Below are 21,096 nucleotides of genomic sequence, written 5' to 3' on the forward strand. Positions count from 1 at the left end.
CTGGTACTCTACCTGCACTTCTGGCTTTTTGCTGGTTAATTAGGGATAAAGATCTCATGGACTTTCCTGCTTGGGCTGGCTTCAAACCATGATCATCAGATCTCAGCCTTCTGAATAGCTAGTATTACAGGTATGAGCCACTGGTGCCTGATAATAATTTTTAAATTGTGCTAAAATAGGTATCCTAGCTGGGGGTGTACATCAGTAGGAGAGCATGTGTCTAGCATACACACAGCCTGAGGGGCTGAAGATGCAGCCAATAGATGTGCTTGCCTTTTATGCTCAAGGCTCGGGGTTCAGTCCCCAGTGCACCATAAATAATAATACAAGAAAAAAAAGGTTAAAAATAAAAGGAAAAAAAAAATAAAAGGAAGAACCAGGCAAGTGGTGGCTCAGCCCTGTAATCCTAGCTACTCAGAAGGCTGTGATCTGAAGATTGTATTTTTTTAACATTTTTTTTTATTATCTTTAAGTAGTTGTACAAAGAAGTTCCCATTCTACAAAACAGTATATGAGTACAAAGTGTCTGACAACATTGTCACCCATCTCTCTTAACCCATCCCTTCTCTCACTTTTTTTCTTTAATTTTGATTAGGTGATTACATAAATTTCACATATTTCACAGTATTGTGGAATAGTGATACTTAGAGTCCCAAACACATTTTAACTTTCACAAGGCAAATTGTCATTATCATGGCCTATTCAGTTTGTGCATTCTATGAGCTTTGACAATACAAGTGATTTTTTCCACATCGGGTGATGTTTACATTTCTTTCCTTTTGCTTAGTGTGGGCTGTTCCCACTTATTCTGTTCCTCCTCCTGGCTTCCCTCTGTTGCGTGCATATACCTACCAAATATATGATTCAGAACATGGAGTCATTTAGCAATGACATGACAAAATGGATGGCTGTCCTTTGTTTCTTGAGTCCTGTTACTTTGCCCTATCTTGTATTTTGGCTTTAGGCAGGAGGATCGTAGTTTGAAGCTAGCCTGAGCAGGACAGTCCATGATACTCTTGTCTCCAGTCTTTTTTTTTTTGGGGGGGGGTCCGGTCGTGGGGCCTGAACTCTGGGCCTGGGCGCTGTCCCTCAGCACTTCAGCTCAAGGCTAGCACTCTACCACTTGAGCCACAGCACCACTTCTGGCTTTTTTCTTTTTGCTTATGTGGTGCTGAGGAATCGAACCCAGGGCCTCATGCATGCAAGGCAAGCGCTCTACCACTGAGCCACCTTCCCAGCCCTTGTCTCCAGTCTTGAACATGAAAGTTCAGGGGCAGCACACACACACACACACACACACACACACACACACACACACACACACACGCACACGCACACGCACACGCGCGCACACACACACACACACACACACACACACACACACACAAAAGAAAAAATCTCTCTAACAAAGAAAAGTATCAGCTCTAAAGTTTCAGTGGGCGGGGGGGGGGGGGCGGCGGGGGTGCCTCCTTCCTTGCATAGGCTTGAATCAGACTCTCAGTCATCTTGATCTTTCCAGCTTGGACACGTACAGCTACAAGAATAAGACCAAAAATTTCAGGAAAAAGTTACTGTATCCAACAGTTTCGCTATGGCAGAAGTGAAGTCAATGTTCTGAGAAGTTCTTCCAAAACAAGGGCAGTTGTCTGTGGAAGATGTAACCACAATGGTGCTGTGTAAACCCAGAATTTTACCCTTGAAATCTCTGACTCTGGAAAACCTGGAGAAAATGCAGCAAGCAGCACAAGATACAATGGCAAACAAGAAATGGCAGAAAAGGAACAACGGCAAATAACCCACTACCAATACCCCAGCACTCTAGCGAAGACACTCCTTTTCAAGTTACTTAATAACAAAAATATTCTTTTTTTTTCTATTCATATTTGTATGTTTCAGTTTTTGAAACTTAAAAAAAATATTCTGCATCTCTATGCTGAAAATAGTATTTGCTAATAAAACTGAATATTCCTCTAAGTAAAAAGTAATCAAGAGGCTGGGAAGGTGGCTCAGTGGTAGAGCGCATGCCTTGCATGCCAGAGGCCCTGGGTTCGATTCCTCAGCACCACATAAGCAAAAAGAAGAAAGCCGGGAGTGGCGCTGTGGCTCAAGTGGTAGAGCTCTAGCCTTGAGCTGAAGAGCTGAGGGACAGCGCCCAGGCCCAGAGTTCAGGCCCCATGACCGGACCCAAAAAAAAAAAAAAAAAAGTAATCAAGATTGGGGACACTTGTGAATTTAAACATTAGTATGTATTTAATACAAACTTGGGACAAATTTTATGAGATTTTTCTTTTACTCCAGCCAAGTTTTTATAATTTTAAATTACCATTTATCATTCCTATTACTATCAATTTTGCATAATAACAAGTGAATAAAGGCAACTTTTATATAGAGAGGGTCTTTACATATTTCTTGAAAACCTGAATTTTAAGATACATAGTTGGGTTTTCATATTACCTAATAAAAATCAAAATCATTTTTAATCAAAACAAAGTTTCAAGGGCATCAAATACCTATTGTAACAGATATATAGGATCTGCTTTTGCTGAAAAGTCCTTTCTTGGGGCCCAGGAGTTAACTAAAACCAGAAAACAAAGCTTGGCATCCCTATCTTCATTTTTATATCTGTCTTTTCACTGAGTGCTTCTCTCTGCCAATTGCTCTGCAATCATCCTCCCAATCCAGGAAAGACTGGCTTGATCAATAACATCTTTACCATGAGGAATGACATAAACTGCTTCAAAACAACAGCACATCCTCCACTTACCAGGCAACAATGCCTTGGTTAGCCCTCAACTGGTGACCAGGAGAACAACTTCTCCAGAGCCCCAGATAATGATCAATTAGGCCATGCTTTGACCAGGATCATTTCTAATAATCATGCTTTTGCCCAAATTATTTTTCTGTTTAAATTTACAGCTTGTCTGTAATGCAAGGCCAGTGCTGGTCTCTTCCTACAGTGTGTCCACGCCACATCATAACCTTTTTCGCCCTTCACCATCTCTGCTGTCTTTTATTTGATGTATTGTGGGCAAGTGACTAGATTTAGTGTGTGGAATCCCTGGAGTTTGGCCTAAAACTCTGGTTTCATAATGAAGCCCTGCCACCTGGGGCATTCCCTTGAGCCCTGTTCTGATACCATCCCCATCTCCCCAAAGGTAGCTTCCACTTTGACATCCCCAACAGTAGATACAAATGGAACCAAGTAAATATGCAATAATTTGTGTCTTACTTCTTCATTTTATTTTTAAGATTTTTTTTGGGGGGGGGGTTCGGTCGTGGGGCCTGAACTCTGGGCCTGGGCGCTGTTCCTCAGCTCTTCAGCTCAAGGCTAGCGCTCTACCACTTGAGCCACAGCGCCACTTCCGGCTTTTTACTTTTTGCTTATGTGGTGCTGAGGAATCGAACCCAGGGCCTCAGGCATGCAAGGCAAGCGCTCTACCACTGAGCCATGTTCCTAGCCCCGCTTTTAAGATTTTTTTATTTTTATTTTTATTTTTTATTATCTTTAAGTATTTGTACAAAGGAGTTGCCATTTAACAAAGCAGTTTATGAATATACTGTATCTTGATCAATGTCACCCCTTTTAACATTCTCATCCATCTCTCCCCGGCCTACCTCTTCCCTCAGTCTTCTTAATTACAATTTTTTTTCTTCCCATCCCCACTCTTCTTAATTTTATAGGATATCTATTGCGTTACTGACCACATTCTCCCCTCCTCCTCCTCCTTGTCCTCTTCCTGTTCCTCCTCCTGCTGGTCCTGGGCTTGAACTCAGGGTCAGGGTGATATCCCTGAGCTTATTTGCTAAGCTAGTGCTCTACTGCTCTACCACTTGAGCTATAACTCCCCTTCTGGTTTTTTAGTGATTAATTGGAGATAAAAGCTCACAGACTTTCCTGCCCCAGCAATCCTCAGATCACAGCCTCCTGAGTAACTAGGTTTACAGGTATGAGCCACCAGTGCCTGGTTTCCTCTTCATTAAAACAAACTGCAGTGCTGAGAATGAACCCAGATGCTAGACAAGTACTGTACCACTGAGCTCCACCCTCATCCTAGGTCTGGCTTCTTTTACATTCATGAGACCATTAGTACATGCCGTACAAAATTTGGGAGTGGACCAAAGGCTGTCAGATACTGGGCTTTTTTTTTTTTTTTTTTCTTTCAGTAATGGAGTTTGAAGTTAAGGCCTCATGCTTGCTAGCCTGGTACTCTACTGTTTGAGTAATGCCTCTAGCGCTGCATTTTATTAGTTACTTTGAGGATGGGGTCTAGTGGACTTTTCTATCTAGGCTGGCTCCAATTGTGATCCTCAGCTAGGCACTGGTAGCTCATGCCTAAAATCCTAGTTACTCAGGAGGCTCAGATCTGAGGATGACTGTTCAAAGCCAGCCCAGACAGGAAAGTCCATAAGACTCTTCCTTTTTTTTTTTTTGTCCGTTTTGGGGGCTGAACTCTGGGTCTGGGCACTGTCCCTCAGCTCTTCAGCTCAAGGCTAGCACCCTACAACTTGAGTCACACCGCCACTTCTGGCTTTCTTTTTTTTTTTTTTGTCGGTCATGGGGCTTGAACTCCAGGCCTGGGCGCTGTCCCTCAGCTCTTCAGCTCAAGGCGAGCGCTCTACCACTTGAGCTACAGCGCCACTTCCGGTTTTCTGGTGGTTTATTGGAGATAGGAGTCTCATGGTCTCTCCTGCCCGGGCTTTGAACCGCGATCCTCAGATCTCAGCCTCCTGAGTAGCTAGGATTACAGGCGTGAGCCACCAGCGCCCGGCTACTTCTGGCTTTTTTTCTGCTTATGTGATGCTAAGGAATTGAACCCAGGATCTCATGCATGTGAAGCAAGTACTCTACCACTGAGCCAACTTTCTACTCCCCCCAAGAGACTCTTATATCTAATTAACCACCAGAAAACTGGAAGTGTCCCTGTGGCTCAATGTGGTAAAGCACTAGCCTTGAGTGAATAAGCTCAGGGATAGGGCCCAGGCCCTGAGTTCAAGCCCCACAACCCCACCCCCACCCCCCCAAAAATTGTGATCCTTTAGATCTCAGCCTCCTGAGTAGCTAGGATTACAAGCATGAACCACCAGTGTCCTGTAGGCTTTCTTTTTCTTTTTCCTTTTTTCTTTCTTTCTTTTTTTTTTTTTTTTTGCGGGGTTGTGGGCCTGAACTCTGGGCCTGGGTGCTGTCTCTCAACTCTTCAGCTCAAGGATAGTATTCTACCACTTGAGTCACAGCGCCACTTCGAGCTTTTTCCGCTTATGTGGTGCTGAGGAATCGAACCCAGGTCCTCATGCATGCAAGGCAAACGCTCTACCACTGAGCCACATTCCCAGCCTCAAGGGTTTCAGCTTTCTGACTCTTGGGTTGAAGTATTGTGAAAGCCTAAATGGCAAGTGAGGGCTTTAGATCAGCCCTTGACAAGTGGCTTTTTGGCAATGGTAACACCAGATTTAATGGCCACTTCCTTTCCTCATCTATACCATTGTCAGGCTTCACTTCTGCACTCTGTTCAGGACTAGAGAAGGGGAGTGTCTCCAGAGTCATCTGCCTGGCAACGTGACTCCTTGAGCCAAGCACTTTGACCAGAGGGTTTCCAGGCCTTGTTTATGTGTGCTGGGCAGGATATGGGAGGTGGAGGGAGGTTCCTTGACTGGCCAGGTTGCACCTGAGCCCATCCCTAACACTGGAGGTGAAGTCAAGGCCATCAACGGCTGTAGCTGCTCCAGTGCAAAGAGTGAAACTGGGTTTTGGACCTCATTCCAGCCCGAGGTTCAGGAGTCTCACATAGGTCCAGCCATTCACCCCTATAGGCCAAATAAAACTACATGGTGTGAAGGTCAGGGAAAGATTTGTTACACGGTAGCCATGGGAAGACAGCACTTCAACACATCCTTTGCTGTCTTCGAGGGCTACAGACAATTAACTCACGCTAAATAGGGAGAACTGGGAGTAGGGGTAAGAAAGATTTGCATAGTTCCTAAGTCACAGGTATGACTTGGTTGAGCATTAGTTCAGTCTTTGTCTCTGGAACTTGGTACCTTTTCACTTATTCTCTTCCAAGATGATAAGAAGATGGCATATCTTGTCAGAAGGGTGGTTTGCCTTTTGTCACAGATGTTTATTGGTGAATTCTGTTCTTCCTGGAGCCCAAGGTGACTGTAGAATGCCTGCAGCCGGGAATGGCTCACATCAAAGAACACACATGCCAAGTATGTGTGTGGTGGGGTGAGTGTCCAGCTCTTAGTGAGTTCACGGGTCCAGCAAAACTATCTTTTATGTTGTGTCTTGCAAAAGGAGCACTGTGTTGGTGAGCAGCATGGGGACCAGCACTTCTGTGAACACGTAAGTGGATGATGATGAGAATCTGCTTTGCTCTCATGACTCCATGTTGCTCCTCTCTTGGTCCATTCTTTTTATGTATCCAAAGACTCTATAAGAAGGACTTGTGGGCTGGGAAGGTGGCTCAGTGGTAGAGCGCTTGCCTTGCATGCTCGAGGCCCTGGGTTCGATTCCTCAGCACCACATAAGCAGAAAGAAAAAAGCCGGAAGTGGCGCTGTGGCTCAAGTGGTAGAGCGCTAGCCTTGAGCTGAAGAGCTGAGGGACAGCGCCCAGGCCCAGAGTTCAGGCCCCACGACTGGACCCCCCCCCCCCCAAAAAAAAAAGAAGGACTTGTTTCTCCCCTCTTGGCCCATTCTTGCTATGTATCCAAAGATGGAATATGAAGAATTGACTCCCACCATGTTTTCCCAGGTGCATACAGGTATCAGTCAAGCCACCAAAGATATGCTCAGATTTCCTGACACAGGCTGGGCAATCTGACCTGAGCCTGGCTGTAAACATTCCATTGTGGGCCTAGACTGTAAGGCTCTGAGGCCAAGCTATGAGTCCAGGAAAAGGTTAAGATGTTGGAAGATGAAAAGCTATATCCTGTGAAGGTCAAACTGTCTAGGAGATAGAGAAATAGAGCTGTTTGAACATTAAAAAGGTTTGAGACCTTCGATAAGGTAATACTTACCCTATTCTCTACCTGCACCTGCAGTCACCCCTTCCTCCCCCCCTCCCCCCACCCAATACTAAACTCATGGAATCCCTGTCTCCTTGCTCAGACCCTATAAAAACCTTGACTCCAACCCTGCCCCCCTTGACACAACCCCCAAATCCATGGAAGGTCTGTGTCCCTCCCTGGCAATAAACAGTCCTAGACTGTTGAAATTGAGTCTGGCCTGTTTCCTTCCTTTCTCCTCCATTTTTCTAACAGGTGTCATGGGTAAGGGCTTGCTCTAGGCCAATAAAACCACTTGATCCCCAGTGGTAGAGGAGCCTTCTGTGTGTGTGTGTGTGTGTGTGTGTGTGTGTGTGTGTGTGTGTGTGTGTGTGTGTGTGTGTGTGTGTGTGTGTGTGTGTGTGTGTGTGTGTGTGTGTGTGTGTGTGTGTGTGTGTGTGTGTGTGTGTGTATGTGACTTAGAGTGCTCTAAGACCAGGGCCCAAAGTAAGAGCTCCACTGTCCTGCCCATATCCACTCAATGTCTGCAGGACCATTGCAGTGCTGGGGTGATCCACCACAGAGAGAAGGGGCAGGAAAGAGAAATAGGGGTGAGTTTTGCTTCTTCAGTAGTGAGGATTGAACTCAGGGCTTCAGGCTTGCTCGAGAAGCACTCTTGCCACTGAGCCACACCACCAATCCATACAGGGGTGAATTGTGGAGAACTCTCTTGTCTGTATTTCAGGCTCACTGTGGGTAGAAATCACAACTTTCAGGGTGTACAGGGGAGGACAGCTGTCCCACCCCAACATAATGGTTTTGGGGTTATTTTTCTCATTCTATTCTTTCTATGGCCCAAAGATCACAACAGGGCCAACCTCCAACATATTTGTTTCTGATGTTATTCACTCCTCTAGAGTCCCTGCCCACCCTAGTCTATGCACCTCCTTTCCACCACCTCCACAAAGAGGATTGTGTGGTGCTGGGGAGGAAGTTCTCAAAGTGATTGTTTTAACTCGAGGGCAGGGAGGGTGGTTGGGGAGGGGAAAAGGAGGCTCTGGAAGGTCCCTGAGCTTGGAAGCTCATAAACCGCAGCTCAGAAGTCTTGAGGAGAGAGCATGGAGGAAATGATTGGCTGCTCCATGTAGCTGCACACAAGTGGACACTGCTGTGCACAGGTAGGCCTAGGCCTGTTCCTTCCACCATCTCCACTTTCCCTGGTGGGCCTCAAAGTCTCTGTGGCTGCTTTGACCTTGCTACAAATCCCAAGGCCTATTCTCTTATTGACGTCAATAACAGAATAACAGAACATGTTTGTGTTATTTAAAATGTCCTTATTCCACCTCTGTGTTTGATTCATGAATATAACATTCTAGGTTGGAAACACTTCCACAATTTTTTTTCCTTTTTTCTTCTTTTTTTTTGGTTGTGGGGCCTGAACTCTGGGCCTGGGCGCTGTCCCTCAGCTCTTCAGCTTAAGGCTAGTGCTCTACCACTTGAGCCACAGTGCCACTGCTGGCATTTTCTGCATATGTGGTGCTGAGGAATCGAACCCAGGGCTTCATTCATGCAAGGCAAGCACTCTTACCACTGAGCCACCTTCCCAGCCCCACTTCCACAAATATTTTTTTGTCACTTGTGGGGCTTGAACTCAGTCTGGGCGTTGTCCCTGGGCTCTTTTGCTTAAGGCCAGCACTCTACCACTTTTGAGCCACAGGGCTACTTCTGGTTTTTGAGTGGCTAATTGGAGATTAGAGTCTCACAGAGACTTTTCTGCCTGGGCTGGCTTTGAATGGTGATCCTCAGATCTCAGCCTCCTGAGTAGCTAGGGTTACAGGAGTGAGCCACTGGCTCCCAGTCCTACTCTTTTTTTTGGATAAGGTCTTACTATAGCCAAGGTTGGGCCTTGAATTGGGATCCAGCTATTTGAGTTTGATAGTATAGGCATGCACCACCATAGAAAGCATCATTCTATTGCCTTGTTCTAGTGTTGCTGTGAAGGCCAAGTCGTCTGACCCTGGCTTGTATGAGTCTGGGTTCAATCATGCAGTGATTTAAACAGGGAGAGTAGTATAAGGCAGTATTCAGCTACATAAAAATTGCTCTTGGATATAAGACGTGTGTGTGTGTGTGTACATGTGCACACATGCGTGTGTGCACTAGTATTGGGTCTTAAACCCTAGAGTTTGAACTCTAGGCTTAGCTTTTTTTTTCTTTTTAAGACTGGCATTCTTCCACTTAAACCATACCTGTACTTCTGGCATTTTGTTAGTTAATTGGAGTCTTACAGACTTCCTCCCAGGCTGGCTTTGAACCTTGATCCTCAAGTCTCAGCCTCCCGATCAGCTGGGATTACAGGTGTGAACTAGCAGTGCCTGACAATTCTTTTTATTTTATTTTATTCTTTTGCAATGCTGGGGATCAAACCCAGGGCCTCACACATTTTATTAAAGGGCTCTACTATGGATCTATGCCTCCCCAGGCTGAATGTTTTATGAGGTACCTTCCCTAAGGCTGAGAAGTATATGTGAGAAGAATATGTTTGGGAGAGGCTCTGCCCCAGTTTAGGGGTTTAGACCTCACTGGAAAAATTCTGGTGTAGCCCAAATGGTTGGCTGAGAAGTTGGTGGTTTGTTAGGTCAGGGCATGTCTCCAGCTGCTGGGCAGCTCAGGTGAGCCACAACAACCAGTTAGAACACACAGGAGTGGGTGCTGGCCAGGTGGGCCTGGAATGTCCAGTGGTCATGTCAGAAAGGCTGAAGCATCGGTAGAGTAGCAATGGTTGAGTCTGGGACAAAGCCCTGCAAGATGGGTTTTCCCCACTGTGGACTTGTGGTACAGTTGTAACCAGCAGAAACCCCTTTCTTCTTCAAGCAATGTCTTCCCAGAGGTTTCTACTAAAGCCCAAAGAATTCTACCTGTGCTGGGTATGGTGATGTATACCTGGAATCCCAGTACTTGGAAGGCTGAGGTAGGAAAATTGAGAGTTCAAGTCCAGCCTGGGCTACAAAGTGACACCCTGTCTCAACAAAACAAAACAAAAACAAAAATAATAAAATGAATGACCTGAGCTGGGAGCTAGTGGCTCACGTTTGTCATCCTAGCTACTCAGAGGCTGAGATCTGAGGATCTGGGTTCAAAACCAGCCCAGGCAGGAATATCTGTGAGTGTCTTATCTCCAATTAACCTCCAGAAATCCAGAAGTGATGCTGTGGCTCAAAGTAATAGAGCACTAGCATTGAGTAAAAAAGCTATAGGACAGCACCCAGACTCTTGAGTTCAAGCCTCATAACTGACCAAAAATAAGTAAATAATTAGCAAGGCGCCAGTTGCTCATGCCTGTAATCCTAGCTACTCTACGAATCTCAGAGGCTGAGATCTGAGGATCGTGATTCAAAGCCAGCCTGGGCAGAAAAGTCCGTGAGACTCTTATCTCCAATAAACGGGAAGTAGTATTGTGACTCAAATGGTAGAGTGCTTGTCTTGAACTGAAGAGCTGAGGGACAGCGCCCAGGCCCAGAGTTCAGGCCCCACAACCAAAAATAAATAAATAAATGCATTAAAAAAATAAGTGCTTGCTTCAGCAGCACATATACTAAAATTGGCATGATACAGAGAAGATTAGCATGAGGAGGATCAAGTGAGAAATCTCTTACATAGAATTAAGACACCCCCTGGAAGCCCAGTGTGGGAAGTGCTTGATGGGGACACTTGCCAGGGGAATCCCTGAGTGTCTGGTCTTTACGTCTGACTTTTTTGCTTTACTCAGATTCCCAGATTTCCAGAAAGGAAATGATCTGACTTCGGAGTTCTAATCTATACAAGAGGCTGAGGACTATGGGTCTCAGTGTGGAGCGGAGACAAGATCAGCCCTCAAGTTTTCAGGCTAATCAATGTCTTTGTTGTCAAATATGTCTGCTGACCAATGCTGCCCTCTCCTTCCCTGCAGCCCTCCCCCCCCCACCAGCCCAGAGACCCTCTGCTCTACCCTGTACAGAGAATGGACCTGCAGATTTCTCTGGGAGGGCGGAAAGGAGAGGCAATCACTCAGTTAAGTAGGGTGAGAAAAGATGTGGAGCTGCTGCTTCTCAGCTTTAACCAATTCTCCTTGCTCACACCTGTGCCCACAGGTACTCACACACATGCCAGCATGCGTACCCACACCCACACACCATTCTCTCACACATTCTTTCACATACACGCATTCTCTATCATACCCACCCCATTCCCCCAGTTGTGGAGCTCCTTGGACAGCTGCCCATTTCTGAATCTTTGCGGTATTCTGGGGAGTAATAGGACGCTTCTCAGCTTCCTGGATTTTGTTTTTTATAGTCTCTAAGTCCGTTGCTGTGTAAAACCCAGGTGGTTCCCCCGCTCCCATATCTGGCAATCTCAAATCTTCCTTGTCTGTAGAATATGAAAATGTGGAAAGAGGAAGAAAATGTGCCCAGGAGCCAGAATGTGACGTGTCTGAGTAACTGTACTTTACCCTAGAGGCCACAGGGCTCAGACAGAGCAACTGACTTAATAATAAACTTGGGCAAGTGTATTATCTGCCTAGGGGCTTAAACTCTGGGCCTCATGTTCTTGCTCTTGGCCTTTCCTACTCACAGCTGGTGCTCTACCACTTGAGTCATACCTCCAGTCCACTTTTCTGCTGGTTAATTGGACTTAGTCTTTTTCTTTTTCTTTTTTTTTTTTGGCTGGTTGTAGGGTCTGAACTCTGGGCCTGGGCATGCTGTTCCTTAGTTCTTCAGCTCAAGGGTAGCACTCTACCACTTGAGCCACAATACCACTTCCCGCTTTTTCTGCTTATGTGGTACTGGGGAATCGAACCCAGGGCCTGATGCGTACAAAGCAAGCACTCTACCACTGAGCCATTTTCCCAGCCCCTGGACATAGTCTTTCTGACTTTTCTTCCCCGGCCAGCTTCAAACTGCTCTCTTCAGATGTCAGCCTCCTGAGTAGCTAAGATTATAGGTGTGGGGTGCTCAACTAATCATTTTTTTAAATTTTTTTTTAAACCTGTGACAGATTAGACCTTCAGTGATGCACCAAACCACAAATAAAACTGAACCCTATATGTACAATGTTTTCCTTTCTACAGAGATGCCTATGCTAAAGCTCAAGAGATTAGCACAAAATAGCAATCAAGACATACTGTTTTTTTTTTTTTGTTTTTGCCGGACATGGGGCCTAAACTCTGGGTCTGGGCGCTGTCCCTTAGCTCTTCAGCTCAAGCCTAGTGCTCTACCACTGGAGCCACAGAGCTACTTCCGGCTTTTTTCTGTTTATGTGGTGCTGAGGAATCGAACCCAGGGCCTCATGCTTGCAAGGCATGCACTCTACCGCTGAGCTACCTTCCCAGCTCCCTATCAAGACATACTGTAATACAAGCTATACAAATGACACCTCTGTCTTTTAAAACATCACGTCTACTGCACTCAGTAGGTGATGAGATACGTGAGCTGTTCATGTAGCCATCCAGACATTGCCTGAGGTTTTGGGCCTTGGGCTCCATGAACTCTTTTGGCCTACATGCAGCCTGCAGAGGGACTTCAGGGAAGTGGATGGAGGGAGACTCAAGTTTGTAAAACAGCACATGATTTCAATCATACCTGTTCTTTCTGGAATTGTCCAGTTAGTTTTCAGACTGAGGATGACCCTAGGTAACTGCAGCAAGTAGAGTGATGGGTGAGGCCAGGTACTGTATCACGTCCCTCCATTTGAAACACCTGGTGGCTCATGCCTGTAATCCTAGCTACTCAGATGGCTAAGATCTGAAGACCCATGATTCAAAGCAGCAAAAAGCCAGAAGTGGGAATGTGACTTAAATGAGAGAAGAAGGCTCTGAGTTTAAGCTGCACTTAGAAAGAAAGGAAAATAAAGAGAGAGAGAGAGAGAGAGAGAGAGAGAGAGAGAGAGAGAGACAGACAGACAGACAGACAGACAGACAGACAGACAGACAGACAGAGTCAGAGAGAGAGAGACAGAGAGACAGAGACAGAGACAGACCTGGAGAGGCTGGTTTGTGATTACTGTGCTGGGATTTGAGCCAAGAGCTGGGTACCTAATAGGCAAGCACTTGACCACCGAACTATGCCTGCAGTCTAGTTTTTGTTTTCCTGACTTACAAAAATTAGGCTTATTGAGGCTGGGGTGTAGCTCCACCATTGTGGTGCAGCCCACCCCCTGGTAGGGTTTCCGTCTTCCCATTTCTTTTTTCTTTTTGGCTGGAGTGGGGTTTGAACTCAGGACATGTGCTTTCTAGGTAGGTGCTCTGCCACTTGGGCTTCATCTCCAGTCCCGTCTATTTCTTTTCTCTTTCTTTCTTTCTTTCTTTCTTTCTTTCTTTCTTTCTTTCTTTCTTTCTTTCTTTCTTTCTTTCTTTCTTTCTTTCTTTCTTTCTTTCTTTCTTTCTTTCTTTCTTTCTTTCTGTCTGTCTGTCTGTCTGTCTCATGGGGCTTGAACTCTGGGCCTGGCACTGTCCCTCAGCTCTTCAGCTGAAGGCTAGTGCTCTACCACTTGAGCCACACCACCACTTCTGGTTTTCTGGTGGTGAATTGGAGATAAGAGTCTCACGGACTTTCCTGCCAAGGCTAGCTTTGAACTGCAATTCTCAGATCTCAGCCTCTTGAGTAGCTAGGATTACAGGCGTGAGCCACCCGCACTCAGCTCCTTCTACTTCTTTTAGATAGTGAGACTCCACTCTGAGGACACGTGGTCAGTCCTGCCATCTGTGAAGATGGACTTGGGTGTCCCTTCCATGGAACCAGGAATTTGCATTCCTCTGCCCTGGGGCCATAACTCTCCACCATGTAGGTGGACTTGTCAACCTGAATGTCTCTCCTGTACGTGGGCTGGATGTACTTTAGGCCAGGCAAGTGCTCTTATGTTTAAGATGACCTGTGTGTGAGCGGGGTGCTGGTGGCTCATGCCTGTAATCCTAGCTAATCCAGAGGCTGAAATCTGAGGATTATGGTTGGAAGCTGGCCTGGGCGGGGAAAGTCTGTGAGATTCTTATCTCCAATTAATCACAGAAAAGACCCAGGAGTGGTGCTGTGGCTCAAGTGGTAGAGTGCTAGCTTGAGCTCAGGGACAATGACCAGGCCCAGAGTTCAAGCCCCAGGATGGGCAAAACCAAATCAAAACTCTGTGTGGGGTGTGTGTGTGTGTGTGTTTGTATGTGTGTGTGTGTGTGTGTGTGTGTGTGTTTTACTGGGTATTAAACTTAGCCTTTGATTTTCTTGATAACTCCTCTACCACTTGGGCCATACTCTTAGTCGGTCGTGGGGCTTGAACTTTGGGTCCAGGCTCTGTCCCTCAGCTCTTCAGCTCAAGGTGAGCACTCTACCACTTGAGCCACAGTGCCATTTCCAGTTTTCTGGTGGTTAATTGGAGATAAGAGTCTCATGGGGGGGGGGGGAGAATGTAGTCTTAGAGATGGGAGGGAAGAGATGGTAGGGGAAAAACAAAGGAGGAGGCAACAATGCTTGATAAGAAATGTACTCATTACCTTGCTCATGTAATTGCAACCCCTCTGTATGGTATTTTCACAATAAAAAACTTATTTAAAAAAAAGTCTCATGGACTTTCCTGCCCAGGCTGGCTTTGAACCACGATCATCAGATCTCAGTCTCCTTAGTAGCTAGGATTACAGCTGTGAGCCACCAGTGTCTAGCTGCATTTTTTTTTTTAAAGTATGCTGGTATTGGGGCTTGAACTCAAAGTCCTGTACTTGTTTAGCTTTTTTTACTCAAAGCTGGCTGCTGCTGCTGCTGCCGCCGTCGCTGCCGCTGCTGCTCCTTCTTCTTCTTCTTCTTCTTCTTCTTCTTCTTCTTCTTCTTCTTCTTCTTCTTCTTCTTCTTCTTCTTCTTCTTCTTCTTCTTCTTCTTCTTCTTCTTCTTCTTCTTCTTCTTCTTCTTCTTCTTCTTCTTCTCCTTCTCCTCCTCCTCCTCCTCCTCCTCCTCCTCCTCCTCCTCCTCCTCCTCCTCCTCCTCCTCTCCTCCTCCTCCTCCTCTTCCTCCTCCACTCCTCCTCCTCCTCCTCCTCCTCCTCCTCCTCCTCCTCCTCCTCTTCCTCCTCCTCCTCCTCCTCCTCCTCCTCCTCTTCCTCTTCTTCTTCTTCTTCTTCTTCCTCCTCCTCCTCCTCCTCCTCCTCCTCCTCCTCCTCCTCCTCCTCCTCCTCCTCCTCCTCCTCCTTCTTCTTCTTCTTCTTTTTGCCAGTCCTGGGGTTTGAACTCAGGGCATGCACATGCCCTGTCCCTAAGCTCCTTTTGCTTAAGGCTAGCACTCTTCCACCTGAGCCACAGTGCCACTTGCAGCTTTTTCTGTTTATGTGGTACTGAGAAATCGAACCCAGGACTTTATGCATGCTAGGCAAATACTCTGCTACTAGGTCACATTTCCAGCCCTCAAGGCTGGCAGTCTACAGCTTGGGTCACATTTCAACTTTTTGCTGGTTAAGTAGAGATGAGGGTCTCTCAGATTTGTCTTCCCAGGTTAGTTTCAAACTTGACCCTTAAATTTCAGCCTCTTGAGTAGCTAGGATTACAGGCACTGGCTCTTGGCACTATTTTATGTATAATATATTTAGGAAAGAGACTCAGGGAAATGGTTAATATATAGAGAATTTTTTTCCTTGGAAGGAAATTCAGCTGATGGAAAAAAACTAAATTATAAGCAATATCCATTTCCTTTTTCTAGTCTCTGGAGTGAGATTTCCATAAATGCAAATTATTACCATCAGATTAACATTTACCAAATATTTAATGAGTGCCAGAACTATGCTAAGTCCTTTGGATAATTTTTCAGTTAATCCTTACAACCACTCTATATAGAAAAGCTCTTATTATTCCTACTTTCCAGATAGGGAAATTGAGGTTTACAGAGATGTTAGAAGTTGTCCAAAGTCCCCAGCTGGTCAATGGCAGACCTGGATTTGAACTCATGTAATTTGGCTCAGTGATCTGCATCTACATGTGTGTTTACACATAAAGAACCACACAGGCACAGATGATTGCTAAAAAGCTGGCCAATGATAGCAAATGGAGCCTGTGACCAACAGTGTGTGTGGGTGGGGGTAATTATTACTCAATCTTCATTCTGCAGATAATCCTGAGAGCAACACAGTCACTACTAGGAAATGCAAGAACACGTAGCTCATGGGTACTTGGGAAATCCAGGTTTACACAGTTTTCCAGGAAAGGTGAGTGGCAGGCAGAGGTAGGAGCTGCCTGGCCTCAGCTCTGCAGTCAGCAGAGGCAAATCCAACTAGAACAGTTAATTCTGCTAGAAGATGCTTTTCTAGTCCATAAGGTTTGAACTCAAGGCCTCGGTGGTGACGCCTAGCTTTTTTTGCTTAAGGCTGGTACTGTGCCATTTGAGCCACACTTCCACTTTTGGCTTTTTGTTGGTTATTTGTAGGTAAGAGTCTTAAGGACTTTCCTGCTTGGGCTGGCTTTGAAACTTGATCCTCAGATCTCAGCCTCCTGAGTAGCTAGTAATACAAGTGTTGGTACCTGGCCCATGGAGTTTACTAGAAACCTCAGAGAGCATCTTATACTGCAATTACTTCAACTGGCTTACTTTACAGTGATAAAATGAGCTGTAATTTAAAAACCTATTTGGCTGGGTCCCTCTGTCTAGAAAGAATATTGTTCGGGCGATGTTTAAGCCATGTGCTTAAGTGAGCTTCCTGGTCAATGTACGATCACTCAGCTTTCTGGCTCATGGAGGTGCTTTACCATGTGTGCCATGCCTCCATTTTGAGTTTTTCTGGTTAATTAGAGTCTCGAAGACTTTTTTTTTCCAGTCCTGGGGCTTGAACTCAGGGTTGGGGCACTGTCCCTAAACTTCTTTTGCTCAAGTTAGCACTCTAACACGTGAACCACAGCACAACTTCTGACATTTTCTGTGTATGTGGTGCTGAGGAATTGAACCTAGGGCTTCATGCATGCTAGGTATGCACTCTACCACTAAGCCACGTTCCCTGCCCTCTGGAAGCCTTTCCTGCCCAGTCTTTAAAACTTGATCTTTCAGATCTCAGATTCTTGGTAGTCACAGGCATGAGCCTGTGTACCTAACCATTTATCTATTGAGAGACAATTTTTTCCTACCTTTTGGCTATTTTGAATGTGATATGGATATATACATATTTATTGGAGTCTTTGCTTTCTGCTTTTTTTGGTATTAGCTCCCCAGAAATGGAACTGCTAGATTATTCAACGGTTCTATGTTTAATCTTAATGGTGACACTTGTTAGAAGTTACAAAATCATAACAGTCTATAAATATTTTAAGAAGGGGGAGAAACTTTTATAACTCCTTTCCGAGAATGATGCTGGGGACAAGCTAGACTGGAAATACAATGGAAAGTAGATGAGGAAACACACGGAATTCTGCTGCAGATGGCAAGTGTGAGTGTGTGTGTGTGTGTGTGTGTGTGTGTGTGTGTGTGATCGTCATCTTGACAAAGTTGAGAATGTGACATTTCCACTGTGGAAATGATGGTCTTTCCCAGTGGGCTGAGCATGCTGGGTGCTGGCTGGGGCCTGATTCTGGGGACTGTGACTGGACTGGCTAGGGATGCTGAATTCTGTTGATCCAAGGGGTGGAGTTGCCCCATTCCCCACAAGATATACCTCTGTCTGCCCACAAACCTCCTCCCATGCTGATAAGAAAGGAGAGGGGAAGTTTCTGAGAATAAGAAGCACTTTGCTTTATTTATCAATGAAGCTGGAGCCAGCTCAGCCCCCACCCCACTGTATTTCTAGCCATCCCTGCCTGCATCACAGACCCCAAAGGGCTGCCTCAGACTCTCCCTGTTGACTCCAACAGGCCCAGGGGGTGGGTGTAGGGCCTTGAAGTTGCTCTAGCAAGCAACTTCACCTTTGGAGGCCTCAGTTTCCTCATTGGTAAAACTGATTGGATGCTGGCTTTTGGGTTATGATGGCTTTCGAAGTCACTTATAAGCCTGAGTCCTTGATGAAATCTTCTGGGCTTGTGGATTAAATTCAGGGCCTCAGGAAGCCTAGTCTTGCTGGTGCTAGCTTGAACTCAGAACCTGGACGATGTCTCTGAGCTTTTGTGCTCAAGGCTAGTGATCTTCTTCTTGAGCTACAGTTTCACTTCTCTGGCTTTTGTGGTACTTAATTGCAGATAAGAGTTTCATGCCTGGGCTGGCTTCAAACTGTGATTCTCAGATCTCAGCCTCCTGATTAACTAGTATTTATAGGCAAGTACTACCCGTGCCTAGCCTTTATCTTGTTTTTGTTTTTAGGTATAAAAATTTGAACTGCCTGGAAGACCTAGAATTTGAAAACCCCTTGCCTCTGCCTCCAGAGTGCTGGTATTACACAAATGCATTATCACACTTGACAGCAGGGTCTCCCATGTGAGCTGCTGCTGCTGCTGCTGTTGCTCTTCCTCCTCCTCCTCCTCCTCCTCCTTTCCCCGCCCCCCCCCTCTCCCCCCTTGCTGGCCCGGGGGTTTGAACTCAGGGCCTGGACGCTGTCCCTGACCTTCTTTTGCTTAAGGTTAGCACTCTATCACTTGAGCCACCACAGTGCCACTTCTGGCTTTTTCTGTTTATGTGGTACCAAGGAATGGAACCCAGGACTTCATGCATGCCAGGCAAGTACTCTACCACTAAACCACATTCCCAGCCCCTCACCTAGCTTCTTAAATTTGAAGGGTTACAGGTAGATCTTTGGCAAACTTTAAGAAACTTAGTCTCCATAAGTCAAATACAAGAAAATGGAAAGGGTAAATATGGCCAAATTACTTTATATGCATATATAAAAACAGAACAACAAAAACTTGAAATTGTTTTAAGATGGGGGGAAAGAAGGGATAAAGGAGAGAGAAAGAGGGGCTTAGATTGATGGGGTTCATTGTATGCAAGTATGGAAGTGCCCTTGTACAACAAATGGATATTAATACAAAAAAATCTTAGTTTTAAAGAACTGGTTAGCTGGGTCAGAGCAAAGGTGCGCCCTCTAGGGAAGACAGGGGGTAACTACAGGCACAATAATGAGGGGAAGGGTTGGAGTCTGGGAGGGAGGACCAAGAAACCTATGTCCCCATATCAAGTGCTATTCCTTCACGGCCTCCTCCCTCTGTGCCGGCTGCTGCAGTGTAGTAGACAGATATCCTGTGGTGTCCTGGGTCCTGGACATGCTGCACCTTCCCTTAGTGTGAGTTCTGGGCTGGGAGCTGCCAGCCTCTGTGAAGTCGGAAACAAGTCACCTCACTCACCTCTCCCAGCCTCAGTCTACTCACTTGGGAGTATTTCCCAGCCTGGGGAAGTACTCAGGGCTCAGAAGTTCAAGGTGACAATTGAAAGCTTGTGGGTAGGGAATGTGGCTTAGTGGTAGAGTCCTTGCCTAGCATGCACGAACTCCAGGGTTTGATTCCTTAGTACCACATACATAGAAAAAGCCAAAAGAGGAGCTGTGGCTCAAGTGGTAGACTGTTAGGCTTGAGCAAAAGAAGCTCAGGGTCAGTGCTCAGGCCCTGAGTTCAAACCCAGAACTGGCGATAATAAACAAACAAATAAACAAAACAAAGGTGATTGGATGTGTGAAAGTAAGCAAACTGCTTGGTGGACCAGGGAACTGGTTCAAGTTCTCCCTGTTTCTTGGGCTTTGGAGTTGGCAGTGTGACTGGAAACTTCTGGTGTAGGGTGCTTCTCCCTGTTAGCATCTCATTTCTGGTTTCTGGAGGCCAAGGTATCCCCACTCCTACCCTGCCATTCTCCTGCCCACTCTCCTGCTCCATGTCTCCTGGAGGCTTGAATCTCCTCTCCTCTCCCCCCCTTCTCCCACCGGGAAAGCAGCAGATCTGGGGAGGGCAGCTGTACAAGTGATGTTTTCTTCCCTTCCTTATCAGGGTTTTTCATAATAACCTCTATTTGGTGTAAGAATTTGTAACCTCCATTCAGTGTGGAGCCCAGGCAGGGTTGAAAGAGGTTGGGACACTTCTCAGCTCATGCCGGGCCCTGTCAGCAGTGGGGATGCAGAGATGTGTTTTGTAGTATGGTGGATGGAGAGACAGGATGGGAGACAAAAGCAGCATGAGGGATGGGGGGGAGCACAGAGGCCAGTGTCTCTTCCAGTCTTGTGGGGAATGAGATTCTGGGGAAGTAGAGGACTTACCAGCCTGATTCTTAGAAAAGACAGCTAAGCCCAGCCTTATTTTAAAGTCAGGGTCTCACTACGTAGCCCAACCTTTTCTTGGAACTCTGTCCTCTGAGTGCTAGGATTACAGGTGTGAACTACCATGCCAAGTCATAAGGGTGAGTAGGCTATTGGACAAAGGTGGAGACTGGTAGAGGGGATAGCTTGAACAATAGCCATGGAAGTAAAAAAATCATATCGAATACTGTACATTTCTTCTCTCTTTTTTCGCCAGTCCTGCGGCTTGAACTCAGGGCCTGGGCACTGTCCCTGAGCTTCTCTTGCTCAAGGACAGCACTCTACCACTTGAGCCTCCGTGCCACTTGTGGCTTTTTCTGTGTATGTGGTACCGAGAAATCGAACCCAGGGCTTTATGTATGGGAGGCAAGCACTCTACCACTAAACCACATTCTCAGACCCCAATACTGTAGAAACATGACTCAATGCAAGTCATTGAGATGCTGAAAATGAGGCTGATAAAAAAAGTGGGCCATATCTTTTATTATTTATTTATTTATTTATTTTGGGTCTGGTCGTGGGGCCTGAACTCTGGGCCTGGGCGCTGTCCCTCAGCTCTTCAGCTCAAGGCTAGCGCTCTACCACTTGAGTGTCAGCCCCACTTCTGGCTTTTTTCTTTTTGCTTATGTGGTGCTGAGGAATCGAACCCAGGGCCTCAGGCATGCAAGGCATGCGCTCTACCACTGAGCCATCTTCCCAGCCCGGGGCCATATCTTTTCATGTGAATCATAGGTCTAATAATTTGTTTACTGCGCTCTCGCCCTACAAATTAATGAGAATGAGGCTCAGCTATCCCATCACACACCCCAGGCCTGGGATAACACTGGACATCTGACTCTAGAGTACAAGAGAGGGAGGTCCATTTTGATGCAGATGTTGTCAGACAGTGGCTGAGTTGTCGATCCTTACCTTCTACATTCC

At 46.1% G+C, this 21,096-nt stretch overlaps 1 pseudogene; it reads left to right on the forward strand.

The window, feature by feature from the left end:
• The first annotated feature begins 1,591 nt into the window (after positions 1 to 1,591).
• LOC138821539 (BBSome-interacting protein 1-like) lies at positions 1,592 to 1,821 on the forward strand (annotated as a pseudogene).
• Positions 1,822 to 21,096: the final 19,275 nt, after the last annotated feature.

The sequence above is a fragment of the Dipodomys merriami genome, unplaced genomic scaffold, assembly GCF_024711535.1.
Source record: "Dipodomys merriami isolate MVZ:Mamm:240054 unplaced genomic scaffold, mDipMer1.0.p SCAF_92, whole genome shotgun sequence".
NCBI lineage: Eukaryota > Metazoa > Chordata > Mammalia > Rodentia > Heteromyidae > Dipodomys > Dipodomys merriami.